The sequence below is a fragment of the Mastomys coucha genome, unplaced genomic scaffold (assembly GCF_008632895.1).
Source record: "Mastomys coucha isolate ucsf_1 unplaced genomic scaffold, UCSF_Mcou_1 pScaffold22, whole genome shotgun sequence".
Classification (NCBI taxonomy): Eukaryota; Metazoa; Chordata; class Mammalia; order Rodentia; family Muridae; genus Mastomys; species Mastomys coucha.
In genome coordinates, this window is record NW_022196905.1 from 52,226,132 (window position 1) to 52,243,585 (window position 17,454).

Sequence of the window (17,454 nt, forward strand, 5' to 3'; positions counted from 1 at the left end):
GGCAATTTCTATGTGCCAAGATTTCTTTAAAAGATAAAACCTTAAGAGATATTCATTCAGGAGTTCCCAAGTATTTTATCAACTTTCTTATAAATCGTGTATTAGAAATTAAGTTAAGGAAATTATACTAACGTGCCCCCTTTCCCCTTTTCCTTCCTTTTTGATTCAGTAGTTTTCATATAGTCCAGATTGAATTCAAATTTACCTTGAACTTAATGATTGTTCTATCTTTACCTCACAAGTAAATGCCATGGTGTCTTATTAAACCTTCATGCTTGCACACATCATAAGGTTTTTTTTTTTTCTTGGAAGCTAAGTATATACTTTACCATAATGAATACAAAAAGTAATATTGTTTTCTTGTTTTTTTGTTTTTAAACTGTAATCCAATTTATAAATTAGAAATATATTTCACAATTAAAAACTAAGATTAAATTATTTCCACTGAAAATGTTTGAAAGATAATATTTTAGATGCACTACTAATTGAATAAATACCAATACATCGCTGTCAATGGTTTACATGGTTTGTGCTAATTTGCTTTTTGTTACTTTAATAAATACCATGATCAAAAACAATGAGAAGAAAAGTTTTGATTTCATCTTGTACTATGTGATCCATCACTGAGTAAGTCAGAGCAGGAACTCAAGATGGAAAAGACCATTCAAGACCATAGAAGATATTTGCCTCCTGCCTTGCCTCATATCTCATACTCAGCCACCTTTCTTATGCATTTCAGGTCCACACACATAATGATGCTGTTGCCTGTATGTAGCTAGGTTTAATAAATAAATTAGGAATATAATTTGGAATTTTTTCCAGATGTTCCCTATTCCTAGATAAGTTTAAGTTTGGATGAAGATCAATCCTGCAATTAGCTACACAAGTTGTCTAAATAACAGCATCTGAAGAATCAAAACTGGACTTTCTGAGTGTTCCCAGAAAGGAGGGCCTTTGAAGTTCTTTCCATAAATTCTATTTTATATGATTTTAAACATTTTTTAAATATTCATAAATCTGTGCACTCTCCTTACACATCTCTTTCCACACTCCTCATTTTCATTGTTTGATTTACAGCAACTATTGACAAAGCTAGATACCCTATAGGAAAGAGCATCAGTAGAAAGCAATGCTATACTTTGTTTGATGTTATGAGCGAGATATTCATACTTAAGTAATCTATATCCATGATAACTTTAAATTACAACTGATAATATAGAATGGAATATTTTGAGTAAGCTTCATGATGGATGAGTTTCAGCAATAAGACTTGGAGAATGTTTTAGCAATTAATCAGTTCTTGTAAAGATTAAAGTTAATAATACTCATTGTAAACTTGATTATTTTTGTGAGGGTTTCTGTGTCAAAATCACTCAATAATTTCCTTGAGGAATAAAATATCTATTAAACAAGGAGCAAAAATTTCCACATGATATTAAAAATAATTATATAATTACATATATGAATGAATACAAATGTATATAATCAAGTGTTCAGATATTTCCAAATTCCTTTTAACAGTGTATTTAAAACAAAAGCAGCAATTTCACTTCTCTACACTTGCATTTTATTGAGCCCAATTACAATGCTTTCTTTCGATAATTTCCATTCTTACTTGACCAAATAAATAAATATCAGCTGAAATGTTTTTTAAAATGAACAAAACGTGAACAATTTTACTTCAAGTGGAAGAAGAGATAATTTTAGGGTTCTGGTCTAGGTGATTAAAGTCTTATATATTATTTCATTTCTAAAAAGTACATGCTAAAATGTATTGATGGTTCTTGTTGGACTATATAATATTGCTCAGTGTATTCATCTAGGAATATGATATTATCAGAGGTCTTGCATAATGGAAACAGGCTTTCCTGAAAAGATCCCTTTACTAGACAGGACATGAGTTCAAAGAAAAGACCATGGAAGCATACCGTAACTTAGCACCAATACATTTCTACAGATTTAATGTATCTCAGTAGAAGTTCTTTTCACTTTCTAAAATGTCTTTTCTCTTTATTTTTGATATGTTCTTATATATACATGAGGAAATATAATCATATCTATCTCTACCTTTTCCTGCATACCCAGTATATCTCTCCAAAATGATTCCTCCAAATATTAACTCTCTCTCATTCTTTTTGCTTTTAATCTATAAATACAACTAGAACTATCCGTAATTGCATAATTGCAAGAGTATAGGCACATACATTCAAACACAAGGAACCAACCAGTATCCATGTCCACAACTACAAATAATCCTTCTTTCTCCAGCAACTACCCACTCCAAAATGTGTCTCAATATAGGATATGACCTGTGGGTCATCTACCACATCTATTCTATATTTTGGGTGGTGACTGATTGTAGGTTTTATGCACAAAAACATGGCTCCTGAGAGCTCATGACTGCATACCTCATGTCATGTCCAGAAGACAGCATTCCACAGCACTCCTCTTCATCCCATGGCCTACATTTTTTGTCCATCCTATTCCTTAATATTCACTGAGCTTTATTGGTGCAATACTAATACTGATGTCTTATTTATGGACAGATTCAATGTCTCATTGAGTCTTTTATTCTTATCCCTTTGATCATTCATGTATTTCTTCATTGATGGCTGTCAACTAAAAATAGGAGCTTTCTGAACAAGGTTGAGGGTAACTCCGTTCTATGGATATAAACATAAATAGTTAGAAAGCACTCTTAGAACATGAGTACTTATCAATAACAATACTGTGTTCTACACTTCCACTGATGACTTCCCCCTACTACACTGCTACTTTGTTGACAGTGATTAGGTGTATTGCCAAGTGATTTTACAGCTCTGATAAAACACCCCAAGGCTACAAGTAACGTGGGGAGGAGAAGATTATTATTATTATTATTATTGGTACTTTAATATTGCTGTCCTTCATGAAAGAAACTCAGTGTAGGATCTCATGGCAGAATCCTGGATGGAGGAACTGAAGTAAAAGACACAGGAATGTTATTTTTTGATGTGACCCTGTAGGACAGACCGACAACAGTTATCAGTGAATAAAAATCACCCAAGGTTTGCACACAGATAAATCTGGTGGGAGAATTTTTTCAATTAAGACTCTGTGTTTAAAAATCCATATAGCCTAAACCATGTTAAAATAGGAGGCATGTCTCTGACTCTTTTATTTGCTCTGTAAACTGTTTTCATCCTATCAGGTTACCTTGTCCAGCCTTGATATGAGGGTTTTTTCCTTTTCTTATTGTACCTTATTTTATTCTGGTTGGCTGTTGTCTTTGGAGGTCTGTTCATCTTTGAAGAGGAAACAGAGGAGAGGTAGATTAGAAGCATTGAGGAGGTTGGGGGTAAACTAGGACAAGCAGAAGGAAGGCACAATGTGTGTGAATATAAATGTTGCTTTTATTTCCTCAGAGAAAGGAATGAGATGAAAGATGTGCAAATACATATCTTGGGCTGAGATCAAAACATTTTCTTCTCTGATCCAACTATGTGTAGGCCTTGGGCTGGAAGCTTCTAGCCTTCATGCAATCTAGTCTTCTGCAAGCCCAGACCTTGAAAACTTCAGCCTCAAGCCTCCATATGCTAACCTAGGCCTAGAATGGTGTAGCCCCAGAGACTTATTGCTGAATAAGCACGCTCTTTTGAACTCACCCTAAACTCTGCCTGGCTGATTCAATTCAGCTGTTCTGGCTCAAATTCCTCTCAAAGATGAATTATTCAAATTGACCCCCATCAGTTTCTGATTGGATTGTCCTGCTTGGAAAGACTGCCTCTGAAGCTCATGAAGTAAACTGCTCAGAACTCCACTGAACTGAACTGCTCCAAAATGTACTGAGTATAGCTGAACTGAATTGAATTCATTCACCTCTCTCTTCCTCACTTCTCATGAGCCACCATATTTGTGCTTGTTCTCATGAGAGTGTGGTGTATCCTATCTCTGACTCAATCTCTCAAATCTTTCTCTTATTTTTCACTTTGTCAGCCCCTCAATTAGACATCATTGTTTAGACTTGAAGGTATGTAGTAAAGTCACGTCTTTATTCCTTTATTAAATGTGTATAGCTGTTTGAGTTCTAGTCTGATCATATCTTTGGATATAATTTCTTGCCAGAGCAGCCAGATTACTGGGTTAAAATTCCTTTATAACTATTGGTGGGATATATTGTAGAAGATAAGAATCTATTTTCGCTTAAAAAAGGGGGAAAATCTAACTAAAAATGGAAATCAACCTACATGTATACTGCCAGACAAATGGAAAAGTATCACACACACACAAACCACACACACACACACACACACACACACACACATATAGTGGTATATTATATAGTGGTATATATATAGTGGTATATTACTCAGTAATAAAGAAATCTGAACTAAAATCTGCAAGTAAATGTGCGGAAATGACAAAAACTACATTAAATGAGGTGACTTAGGCCCTGGAACATGCACACTTTATGGTTGCTTGTGTATGTAAATTCTAGCTAAAGACATATGAACAACTTTATCAATCCACTCTTTACTAAGGTCCTTTTAAACACAACTTTCTGGGCAGTCTCCCACATTTTTAATATCATTATTTTGGTTGGGTAAGAAAGGGAGTTAGATCTTTTTGAGTTCAAATATAGTCTGTTTTACATTCCAATTTCCAGTTTAGCCAGAATCACATGATGAGACTGGGTCTCAATTTGAAAAAAAAATTTACAAAATGATTTTAAATGGAATCAACCTTCATTGTGTAGACAATGTTATTCTCAGAATATATATATATATATATATACATATATATATATATATATATATATGTATATATATATATATATATAATTTATATTTACATGAAAATGCAATATTGGGTATTTAGTATCTCCTTAAGCATTATTATTCTGGAAGGTAACAGGGCTCTCTAGAATAACAGAAGTTAAGACCATAGCCTTTGGTTCTCCACCACAACTACAAGTTGATACACATTACTGGAGAAACCATACATTTTGGTAGTAAGTAATAGAGAAATCAATTTCATAGCACATGGGAAACTTCCTCCTGCTTGGATAGCTTCCATACTACTGGAAGATTCTATAAGCTTGCCAAGAGAAAAATGACATCAATTATACACAGCTCAGCTCACTCCAGACTTCAGTACTGATCTGATAAGCAATCTGTGCCTACTGGTAGAATTATGACATGACAGTTATGTGGTTATAAACCACCTCATGGATTTGAAGCCCACTTCAAAAGAAAGAAATTTAAAGGCAAATATTAAATAATGGGTTCTATACTTTTTCATTTTTATTTTTCAAATTTTATTTTCATTACATTTCTCCTTTGCTTTACTCCATTAAAATTCTTCCATGTACCTTTCCCCACTCTCCTTCAAATTCATGCCCTCGTATTTCATCAATTGCTATTACATACATACCTCAAATGAGATGCTTTCTTGCAAAAGATATGAATTTGCACTCTTGGAAGATGTAACACAAGAACTAGAAAAACACATTGATCTTTTGTAGAGACCAAGAAGCCCTGTATATCTGCTACAAATATACAGGGGACCTTGTTTCAGCCTGTGTTCACAGTTTGGTTGGTTTTTCAGTCTCTGGAAGTTCTCAAGGGTCCAGGTTAGTTAACTCTGTTTGGTTTTCTGTGGAGTTCCTTCCCTGTTTGGATTCCCCAATCCTTCTCACAACTCTTCTGTAATCCTCTGCAGCTCCACTTAATGTTTGAATGTGAATCTCTGCATCTCTTTCCATTGGCTGCTGGATGGAGCCTCTCAGAGGACAGTTATGGTAGGTTCCTGTCTGCAAGCATAAGATTATTGGAAGTGTTAGGGATTGTTTGTTGCCCAATGAATGGGTCTCAAGTTGAGGCAGTAATTGTTTGGCATTGTCCTGGTCTCTGCTCTATTTTTTCCCTGTACATATTGTAGACAGGATACATTTTTAGTGGAATGTTTTACGGATAAATTGCTGTCTTTCTTCTCCGCTGAGAGTCCTGCCTAGCTACAGGAAGTGACCTCTTCTTCAGGATTCAAATCCACCACAGCTAGAATTCTCAGATAGAGTTGCCACCATAGAACCTTTGAAGTATCTCTCCTCATCCCAGGTCTCTGGTAAGTCCTAAAGATTGGCCCACCCTACCAGTTTCCCTTATCTCTCTCTTGCTTTTGCTACATATGATTTCCACCCCCTGTACCCCTTCCCATCACCTCTTCTTCCCAATTCGTTTCTTCCATCTACCTCCAATATCTAATTTTTCTCCTTCTGAGAAAGCTTCAACCATCTTCCCCTAGGCCCTCATTGTTATTTGACTTCTCTGGGTCTGTTGTTTGTAGTGTGGTTAACCTGTACTTTATGTCTAATATCTACTTATGTGTGAGTACATACCATGCATGTCCTTTTGGTTCTGGGTTACCTCACTCAAGATCATATTTTCTAGGTCTATCCATTTGTCTGAGAAGTTCATTATATCCTTGTTTTTAATGGCTGTGTAGTATTCCATTGTGTAAATGAACCTCATATTCTTTATCGATTCTTCAATTGAGGAAAATCTAGGTTATTTCCAGTTTCTGCCTATTACAAATAAAGCTGCTATGAACATAGTTGAGCAAGTATTCTTGAGAAATGGTGGAGCATCACAAAGTGCTTTCTTAATGTGAGGAAATTAAACATAAAGAAATGAGCCCATATGAGCTTTATGGGCTAAAGTAGAACCAAATGATGTCATAAATAAAAATTCAATAAACAAAGGGATACAATAAATATGATAGCTAAATATCCCAAGTTAAGAATAAGTTTAGCGTAACCAGAAATACAAACACCACACACTTTGTCCTTATAAGTGGACCTCAGCTTTCAAATGCCTTTTACTCTTGTGTTTCATTTATAATAGCTATAGAGATTAGATTGCTACAAAGGAACTAGGGAGGGTGGGGACAAGGAAGGGAAATCAAGAATATAGTGTTATAAAGGATAAATGGGAAACTAGGATAGAATTTGCCCTGTGAGATGGTTTCTCATGCATATAGTACTCACATAGAGAACTTCAATAGTTTAAAGGACTGATATTAGGGGGATCTATGTCTATAAAACACTTTGCAAATATAACTTGGAAAATATATGGTTTTGCTCAGCACTGTAAATATATAGCTGGAGAGATGCCTGGTGTGCATGAGATGCTAAATCTATAGTTGTGAAAGAATTTTCAAAGAAGTAAAAAAAAAGTTGGTCTATAAGTAGTAAATTTAGCATCATTCTGATAAAAATTGTATATATATATATTTGCTTTATAAGAAAAATATGAGCTTATATGATTTTTGCTTCTTGTATAGCAGAGTGAAATTCTAAATGAATAATATTAAATTCAGCTACAGACTGCTTTAGTTAAATAAATGGATATTGTAGTCTGTTAGAAATATTGACATATACATAGAATTATTTCTATTTCATTGGAAATATTTCCTGTAGTAGTAAAGTCTGTTGCACTTTTTCCAAAATATTTGTATCATTTATTAATTCAAAAATTGTTTTTGGTTTCAGAAGATTCACCATAATTTTCAAAAGTAAATTTATTTATATACCTTATTAGTGTATAATTTTTACTTCATATAAAATAATTGATACTAATAAGCATGAATTAATGTGGAAGTCTCTCATGTTAGAGTGCTAGATAAGAACAAGATTGTTCTTTGCAAAGGAGCACAGTGTGAGCTTCCATGGTGCATGGGTTTGACATAGCAAAGGCAGTAACTCAGACTAAGAAAGTCAAATGTTATATGACATACATTCTCTTTTATCTGTGGATGTTGTATGCAGTTTGGAAGCTAAAACATCATTGAGCACATAGATGGAACACATTTGCTTGTAACCAAGAACATGAATATTCTACTTGAGGTTCTATAGTACAATGAATAGGGAATTGTCAACACTGAACACTATCAAATTGTTTAGACCTTAGATTGAAAACTGAGACTAAGTATAAGTGGTCATGTGACTAGTGTGTGTGACAATTGTTGAGAAATATAATTACAAATCAATTTTCTCCATTGAGAAATGAAAATAGTGGATAATGATTTTTGGACCATTTACCTCCATAGGGATAGTAAATTTTGAATGTAGACAGAATTCAAGAAATACTATATAGTCAGTAACAAGGCATTTTATTTTTAATTAAGCAATCTGAATATACATGATTCTTCAAAGTTTCTTAAAACTTATTTGAAATTATTCATAAGTTTGGATTAAAATAAGAAAATCATTTCATTTTAAATATGAAGAAGCAGTTATATAAAATATCAATTCTGATTTTGATACTTAATAAATGACAAATTCCAAAGAATTATATCTCAATGCATTCAATTTTTTAAGAATTAAATATGTGTTTGAAAATGAGGCCCCTAACACACGTACAATACAGGACTGCCAGGTCTGTGTGCATTCAGAGATAATGCACCTAACCCTCAAGAAACTGGAGGCCCCAGAGAGTTTAGAGGCCAGGTGGGGTGAAGGGTGAGGGCATCCACATGGAGACAGGGGGTGAGTGACAGGTGTGAAATGTGGAATAGTTGGAGGGTGGCCGGGGTGGGGTAAATAACTGATAAACTGGGGTAAATAACTGATAAACTGGGACTTCATGAAACTACAAAGCTTCTGTAAGACAAAGGGTATAGTCAATAATACAAATTGGTGACCTACAGATTGGAAAAGTATCTTCACCAACCCTGTACTAAACAAGGGCTAATATCCAGATTTTACAAAGAACTCAAGAAAATAGACACCAACAACCCAAATAACCAAATTAAAAAATGGGGTATAGGGCTGGTGAGATGGCTCAGCGGTTAAGAGCACCAACTGCTCTTCCAAAAGTCCTGAGTTCAAATCCCAGCAACCACATGGTGGCTCACAACCATCTGTAATGAGATCTGATGCCCTCTTCTGGTGTGTCTGAAGACGGCTACAGTGTACTTAGATATAATAAATAAATCTTTAAAAAAAATGGGATATAGAGCTAAAGAGAGAATTCTCAACAGAGGAATCTCAAATGGCTGAGAAGCACTTAAAGATATGTCCAAAAAGTCATTAGGAAAATGCAAATAAAAATATCTCTGAAATTCCATTTTACACCCATCAGAATCTCTAAGATCAAAAACTCAAGAGATAGGACATGCTGGAAAGGATGTGGACCAAGGGGAAGACTTCTCCATTGCTGGCAGGAGGATTATACTTGTAGAACCACTTGGAAAATCAATTTGCTGGTTTCTCAGAAAACTGGAAACACTTGTACTACAAAATCCAGCTATGTCATTCCTAAGCATATACCCAAAAGATACTCCAACATCCCATAAAGATGCTTGGCCAATAATGTTCATAGCAACATTTTTGGTAATATCTAGAAACTGGGAACAACCTATACATTTCTCAGCTGAAGAATGGATAAAGAAAATATGGTTCATCTACACAATGGCATACTATTCAGTGATTAAAAACCAAGACATCATCAATTGTTCAGGCCAATGAATCAAGCTTGAGAATATCATTCTCAATGAGGTAATCTAGTCCCAAAAGGACAGGTATAGTATGTATTCACTGATAACTGAGTATTAGCCATAAAATGCAGGTAGCACTTCATACTCCACTGACCCAAAGATGCTCAGCAAGAAGGAAGGCTCAAGCAAGTAAGCTTGAGTCTCACTTAGAAAGGGAAATAACTTGATCATCATAAGAGGCAGATGGAAGATGGGAAATGGGAGGAAGAAGGGATGGGGATGAGAATGGGGAGTTTAGGATAAGGGAAGACAGGAGAAATGGCTAGATGAACATTAAAATGAATGGAAATCTGCAATTGGTGGGGGTGAGGGGAGGCATCTCCAGAAGAAGACAGAGACCTGAGAAAAGGGATGTACCCAAGAATTAATGGAGGTGACTTTAGCTGTGAGTCCCAGCATTGGGAATATGGAACTTGAAGAAGCCTCACCTGTAGCCAGGCAGGAACTCCATTTGAGGGAGAGAGACTAACCCACCTGCAAAACTTTCAACCAAAATTTATCCTGTCTACAAGAAATGGAGGCATGGGGTGTAGAGTAGTGACTGAGGGAATGTCCAAACAATAACCTGCCCAACTTGAGATTCATCCCAATCATGAATCCCTGACACTATTAAAGATACTCTCTTATGCTTGCAGACAGGAGTTAGCATGGATGTCCCATTTTTTTTAAAGATTTATTTATTATATCTAAGTACACTGTAGGTATCTTCAGACACACCAGAAGAGGGCATCAGATCTCATTACAGGTGGTTGTGAGCCACCATGTGGTTGCTGGGATTTGAACTCAGGACTTTTGGAAGAGCAGTTGGTGCTCTTAACCGCTGAGCCATCTCACCAGCCCTATACCCCATTTTTTAATTGGGTTATTTGGGTTGTTGGTGTCTATTTTCTTGAGTTCTTTGTAAATTCTGGATATTAGCCCTTGTTTAGTACAGGGTTGGTGAAGATACTTTTCCAATCTGTAGGTCACCAATTTGTATTATTGACTATACCCTTTGTCTTACAGAAGCTTTCCAGTTTCATGAAGTCCCAGTTTATCAAATTTTTATCGTAGAGTCTGATCCGTTGTTGTTCTGTTCAGGAAATTATTTCCTGTACCAATGTTTTCAATGTTATTTCCCACTTTCTCTTCTGTGAAATTTAGTATAAACAGTTTTATCTTGAGGTTCTTGATCCACTTGGATTTGAGTTTTGCACAGGGTAATAAATATGGATCTATTTTCATTTTTCTACATGTAGGCACCCAGTTAGACTAGCACCATTTGTTGAAGATGTTGTCTATTTTGCATTGTACAGTTTTTGCTTCTTTATCAAAAATCAAATGTCCATAGTCTCTGGGTTTACATCTGGGTCTTCAATTTAGTTCCATTGATCAATCTACCCTTTTCCTATACTGACCCCCTGCAGTTATTTTATCACTTATGCTCTGTAGTACAGCCTGAAGTCAGTTTTTTTTTTTTATTGTTGAGGATTGCTTCAGCTGTCCTAGATATTTTGTTTATTCCATATGAAGCCAAGAATTGTTCTTTCCAGTTCTGTAAAGAACTGTGTTGGAATTATGATGAGAACTGCACTGAATTTGTAGATTGTTTTTGGTAAGATGGACATTTTCTCTTTGTTAATCCTACATATTCATGAGCATGGGAGTTCTTTCCATCTTCTGATATTTTCAATTTCTTTCTTCAGAGACTTGAAGTTGTTGTCAAACAGGACTTTCATTTGCTTGGTTAGAATTATACCTAGATATTGTAAAGGGTGTTGTTTCTCTAACTTCTTTTTGGCCCATTTATCATTTGTATACAGAGGGCTACTGATTTTTTGAGTTGATTTTGTATCTGGTCAGTTTCTGTAGATGTTTATCAGCTGTAGTTCTCTGGCAAAATTTTTAGTGTTACTTGTGTACACTATCATATTGTCCATAAATAGTGATTTATTTCTTTCCAATTTGTATAGTCTTGATCTTCTTTTGTTGTTTTATTTCCCTAGCTAGGACTTCAAGTACTATATTGAATAAATAGGGAGATATTAGGCAGCCTTGTCTTGTCCCTGATTTTAGAGAAATTTTTAAGCTTCTCTGCATTTAAATTGATGTTGGCTATTGGCTAGATTATATAGCTCTTGACATGTTTAGGTACATGCTTTATATTCCTGATTTCTCTAAGATTTTTAACATGAAGTCATTTTGGATTTTGTCAAAAGCCTTTTCAGTATCTAATAGGATGGTCATGTTTCGTTTCTTTAAGTTTGTTTCTTTCAGTTTGTGGATTACGTTGATGGATTTTCATATACTGAAGTATCCTTAATCCTTGGAAAGAAGCCTCGATTCAGTTTGTGAGTAATTTATTGAGTATGTTTGCATCAAGATTCATAAGAGAAATTGGCCTAAATTTCTTTTTCTTTGTTGAGTCTGTGTGTTTTAGGCATCAGGTACCTGTGGCCTCAGAGAATGAATTTTGTAATATTCCTTTTGCTTTTATTTTGTGGAATAGTTTGAGGAGTATTGGTATTAAGTTGTCTTTGAGTGGTAAAAATCCATGTACCATCAGACCCTGGGGCAAAAAAAAAACAAAACAAAAAACAAAACCTAGTTTGGGTTATATTCTTTTATATATTTCAGTTGAAAAAGACCATGTGATATCTGTTTCAAAATACTTTGATGAAGATTCCTGATATTGTATAGTATATTTTCTGTTCAATTGCATATTAAATTATCCAGTTAAAAGCCTTGTAAATTAATTTGATGTTGTTACCTTCCTAGAAGAATTTGTAAAAATTTTCTATATTTAGATTTTCACTTATGTGCAATATTCCAAATTTACTGCCTGCCAATAACCTTCTCCCAGTATTTTTCTTCAGATGCTTTATCATAATTTTGGCCTATTGCATCACATTAAATATTGATTATTTTTGTCCATTCAGTTATTATTGAAAGTCTAATTATTTTATTGTAATCTAAAACATTACATGGCTTAATTTTATCTTTCATAATTACAGAAATATTAGACATTTTGAATTCTAAACCTAGATACTAGGGTGGATTTTATAGCTATAACATATTTAGATAGAGAAAAAATATGTATAATATTTTATCTACTTGTTCAAAAGTTCATATTTATGATACTCTGCTAATTGTTATATTATCATAAGTGTAAATATATCTTCATATTCATTCCTTCATCTAACTCTGAGGATATAGTTTACTCTAAACAGTTTTAAAAGCCACTAGATCATTTATCTGAACTATAGATTTTACTTTCAAATTAACATTAATTTGACTTAATCATTGGCTTAAATTTTCTTTTTTTGTTGTTGTTGTTTTTTTGTTTTTTTTTTTTTATTTGTTTTTTTAAGACATGCTTTCTCTGTTAACCCTGGCTGTCCTGGAACTCACTTTGCAGACCAGGCTGGCCTCGAACTCAGAAATACGCCTGCCTCTGCTTCTCAAGTACTGGGATTAAAGGTGTGTGCCGCCATCGCTCAGCTGCTTAAATTGTTCAACTCTCCATTTAATAAGAGCTAGTGTAGGGGAATGCCCAGAGCCAATAGGTGGGAGAGGGTGGGGCGGCAAGCAGGGGGAGGCGGGAGGCAACAGGGATTTGTTAGTTTTGGGGGGTTTTTTGGTCTGGTGTTTTTTTTGTTTGTTTGTTTTTGTTTTTGTTTTTGTTTTTTGAGGGGAAACTGGGAAAGGAGAAATCATATGACATGTAAATAAAGAAAATATCTAATAAAAAAGAATCCTACAGGGAAAAAAAAAGCTCTTAAATGCTGTAACCTCTCTTCTAGCCCATAACTTACCAGAAGTAGTAGAAAATAAAGGTAATTAGGAGAAGAGGGAAGTGGGCCTGTTTAAAAATAGTTCTTTGGCATAATTTGAATCTCTAATTATCAAGATATCAAGAGTGTAAGAAAAGGTAAGAGGAATCCACAGCTGTAAAATAGTCCAATAGAAAAAGCCAGGCCTCCACAGAATTAGCACAAGTCTGTAGTAGCAACCAGGACTGGTAGGGAGACCAGCAGAACTTCTCTGGCCTACCTCTTTTTAGGAAGTGAAGACTGGTGAAGCCAAAAGACCGAGGAAGTGTTGCTAGCTGTGGCAGCCCTGCCCCTCCTTCCCTCACTCTCAATTGAGTCCTATTTATACCCACTCCAAACCTCCAAATGTCACATATCCTCCACAGGTCTTGACTCAGCAAAACTCCACCTGAGTCAGTCTTAACAAAACTTCACCTGAGTTTGTATCAGTTGACATCACTTAATACGAAGGCAATCTTTGTTATTATCTTGACTAGAGTTACAATTTTCAAGGAGACACACATGTGGAAGTGCTTATGAAAGAGTTTCCAGAGAGGATTAATTGAGAAAAGAGGACCTGCCGCAAATTGGAAGCTACTTGGAAGCTGATGTCACAGGATGAATAAAAATGGGGAAGAGGAGAAAATCAATGAAGTTCTGACATTAAAGTCTCTCTGCTTCCTGTTTTATCTGGATTTGAGAAACCCCCTACATAATTCAGATTCCACATGTGACAGCAGCTTCTTCCACCATCGTTTTCCTATACTGAAGGAAAAGAATTTCAAAGCAAATTGAGATTTTATTTTTCCAATGCAATCTCTATTTTGCATAATATTTAAAATGGCTAAACTTAAGAACATTATCCATCCATTATGGATAGAATTCATATATGATATCTTGATCTACAAACTCTCATATATTGATTCATTTTTAGAAGATTTAAATTTCATGACTGCTCATCTAATAAACTGTGTAATTATTCTATATGTACACTAAAAAGTATGATTTGTAAATCCTTTCACTGATGTTGAAATTCTAAAATCTTTGTTTATGTCACACTATATTTTATATTTAGATACCATTTGATGTCAAGACCAGACTACCATTAGGTAAAAAATAAAAGATCCTCATTGCTTCATTCCAGTAAAATAGCTAAAGAAAAAAAAAGTCTGTGGACACAGCACTCTAGTGTATTAGAATTCTAGCAGCATTCAATCATCAGTATATTCCCTTTTAGTTTCATGGTAGTAGAGATTGTTAGGTAAGCCTTGGATAGAATAAAATAACATCAACATTCTTTTTTTTTAATTTTCTATTAGAATTTTTTTTATTTACATTTCAAATGATATCCCCTTTCCCTGTTTCCTGTCCAAAAGTAAAACCCTATTCCCTCCCCCTCCTCCTGCTCACCAACCCACACTCTCCCCCTTCATGGCCCTGGAATTCCCCTACACTGGGGAATAGAGCCTTCACAGGACCAAGGGCCTCTCCTCCCATTGATGGCTGACTAGGCCATCCTCTGCTAAATATTCAGCGGGAGCCATGAGTCCTACCATATGCACTCTTTGCTTGGTGGTTTAGTCCCTGGGAGATCTGAGGATACTGGTTAGTATATATTGTTGTTCCTCCTAAGGGAGAGGGTTGATATCCAATATATACAAAGAACTCAAGAAATTAGACTCCAGAGAACCAAATAACCCTATTAAATTGGAGTATGGGGTAAACAAAGAATTCTCGAATAAGGAATACCAAATGTCTGAGAAGCACTTAAGAAATGTTCAACATGCTTAGTCAAAAGGGAAATGCAAATCAAAACAACCCTGAGATTCCACCTCACACCAGTCAGAATGGCTAAGATCAAAAACTCAGGTGACAGCAGATGCTGGTGATGTTGTGGAGAAGGAGGAACACTCCTTCTTTGCTGGTGAAACTGCAATCTGGTACAACCACTCTGGAAATCAGTTTGGCAGTTCCTCAGGAAACTGGACATAGTACTACCTGAGGACATAGCTATACCACTCCTGGGCATATACCCAGAAGATTATCCAAAATCTTATTAGGACACGTGGTCCACTATGTTCATAGCAGCCTTATTTATAATAGCTAAACACTAGACAGAACTCAGATGTCCCTCAAGTGAGTAATGTATACAGCAAATGTGGTACATATATGCAATTGAGTACTACTCATCTATTAAAAACAATGAATTTATGAAATTCTTAGGCAAATTGAGGGATCTGGAGAATGTCAACTTGAGTGAGGTAACCTAATCACAAAAGAACACACATGGTATGCACTCGCTGATAAGTGGATATTAGTCCAGAAGTTCAGAATACCCAAAATACAATCCACAAACTACAAGAAACTCAAGAAGAAGGAAGAGCAAACTGTGGCTACTTCGATCCTTCTAAGAGGAGAGATCAAAATACTTGTGGAAAATGTTGCATAGACAAACTATGGAGCAGAGACTGAAGGAAGGATAATCTAGAGACTGTCCCACCTGGTTATCCTTCCCATATACAATCAACAAACCCAGACACTACTGTGGATGCCTGCAAGTGCTGGCTAACAGGAGCCTGGTATAGCTATCTCCCGAGAAGCTCTGACAGTACCTGACTAATACAGAAGTAGAGGCTCACAGACATCCATTGGACTGAGCACAGAGTCCCTGGTGAAGGAGCTAGAGAAAGGACCCAAGGACATCAACATTTTTAACCCTCTGTGAACCATATTAACTAAAATAATGATCAGTGTTACAAGATAAGCTCAAGTTACAATAATAACACAATATAAAAAGATGACAAGCAATATTTTTCTAATGCTTATGCCACAAGGCAAGGAATAAGACTGATACTACAAATCTGGTTTCCAGAACTTAAGTGGGAGGTTCAGAGTCATCGGAGTATTTTATTTTGCAAAATGCCCATAGAACCAAACTACATTCTAAACCATATTTTTAAAGTCATGTGTACATTTGTGTACCTTTCATACATCATCAGAAAATGTTCATTTTGTAATGTATAGTGATTATCTCAGAAATACGAAACACTTCAAAGTGTAGAGAATAAATGATGGCGTGTACACTCAGTTGCAAATGAAATGTCCACATTACATCCATCTCTTCATGGTTCAGAGACCAATGGAGATGGAGCAGAATGATTGATAAGAGCCATAAGTCAGAGAGGTCTGGACCAAAACAGGGTCTTTTGGACATGGTAGGACCACAATACATAAGAACTCAAAGCAGCTCTTGTTGCTTGCATAAGTCAGTCAGCATTCTAGTATGGAGTGGGAAGAGGTTCATAAATCCTTACCTCTAAATGGTGACTTTTGCAAGTTCCTGAATTCTTGGAAAGGAGAATCTGTTTGCTTTATAGATGTGGTTCCAGAGCAGCTGGAGATGCTCCATGACATGGCCACACACCCTGAATAATGCAGACTATCAAAACTGGAATCAATATGCTATAAAATTAAAAACATTAGAAAAAGATTGAATGAGTTAGTGGCTGAGAAGACAAACAGTCAGATGTCTAAAGAAGGGTATGGAATGAAGCAAGCATGCTCATCTATGAAATCCTCAATTGCCAAAAAATATCATATACTAAAAGATAAATTTTAGAACTTACTGAATATGTTTTACCTAGAAGGCTCTTAATTATCTAAGTGAATTTACATATTTCCATAAATTTTTTATTCATACTATCAGGTCAATAACTGATATCAATAAAATAAACTCATTTTACTTTGCCATTTAATGATATCAGCCAGTGGCAATGTGATAAGAAAAGTTTTGAGTGACAAGGTAACAGATGGTTCCTAGAATCTAGAATGGAACAGCTCTAAGCTCATCAGGATTTTTTACAATGGTGATTTGAAAAGTTAGAATACAGAAGCAATTACTGATGCAATTTGGAGGACTCCGTTTTGATATGCAGTTTTTCTTTCAGATATTTCATTATTTAGAATGTCTCCCTGTATTCTAATGAGAGATCAGTGTTCACTGTTCTTGCAATAGTGTCAGAATGAAACTTTCTCCTTTTGGTCATTTTCCCCGAGCTTCTGAAAAAGAAGGAGGAGAAGAAGAAGAAGAAGAAGAAGAAGAAGAAGAAGAAGAAGAAGAAGAAGAAGA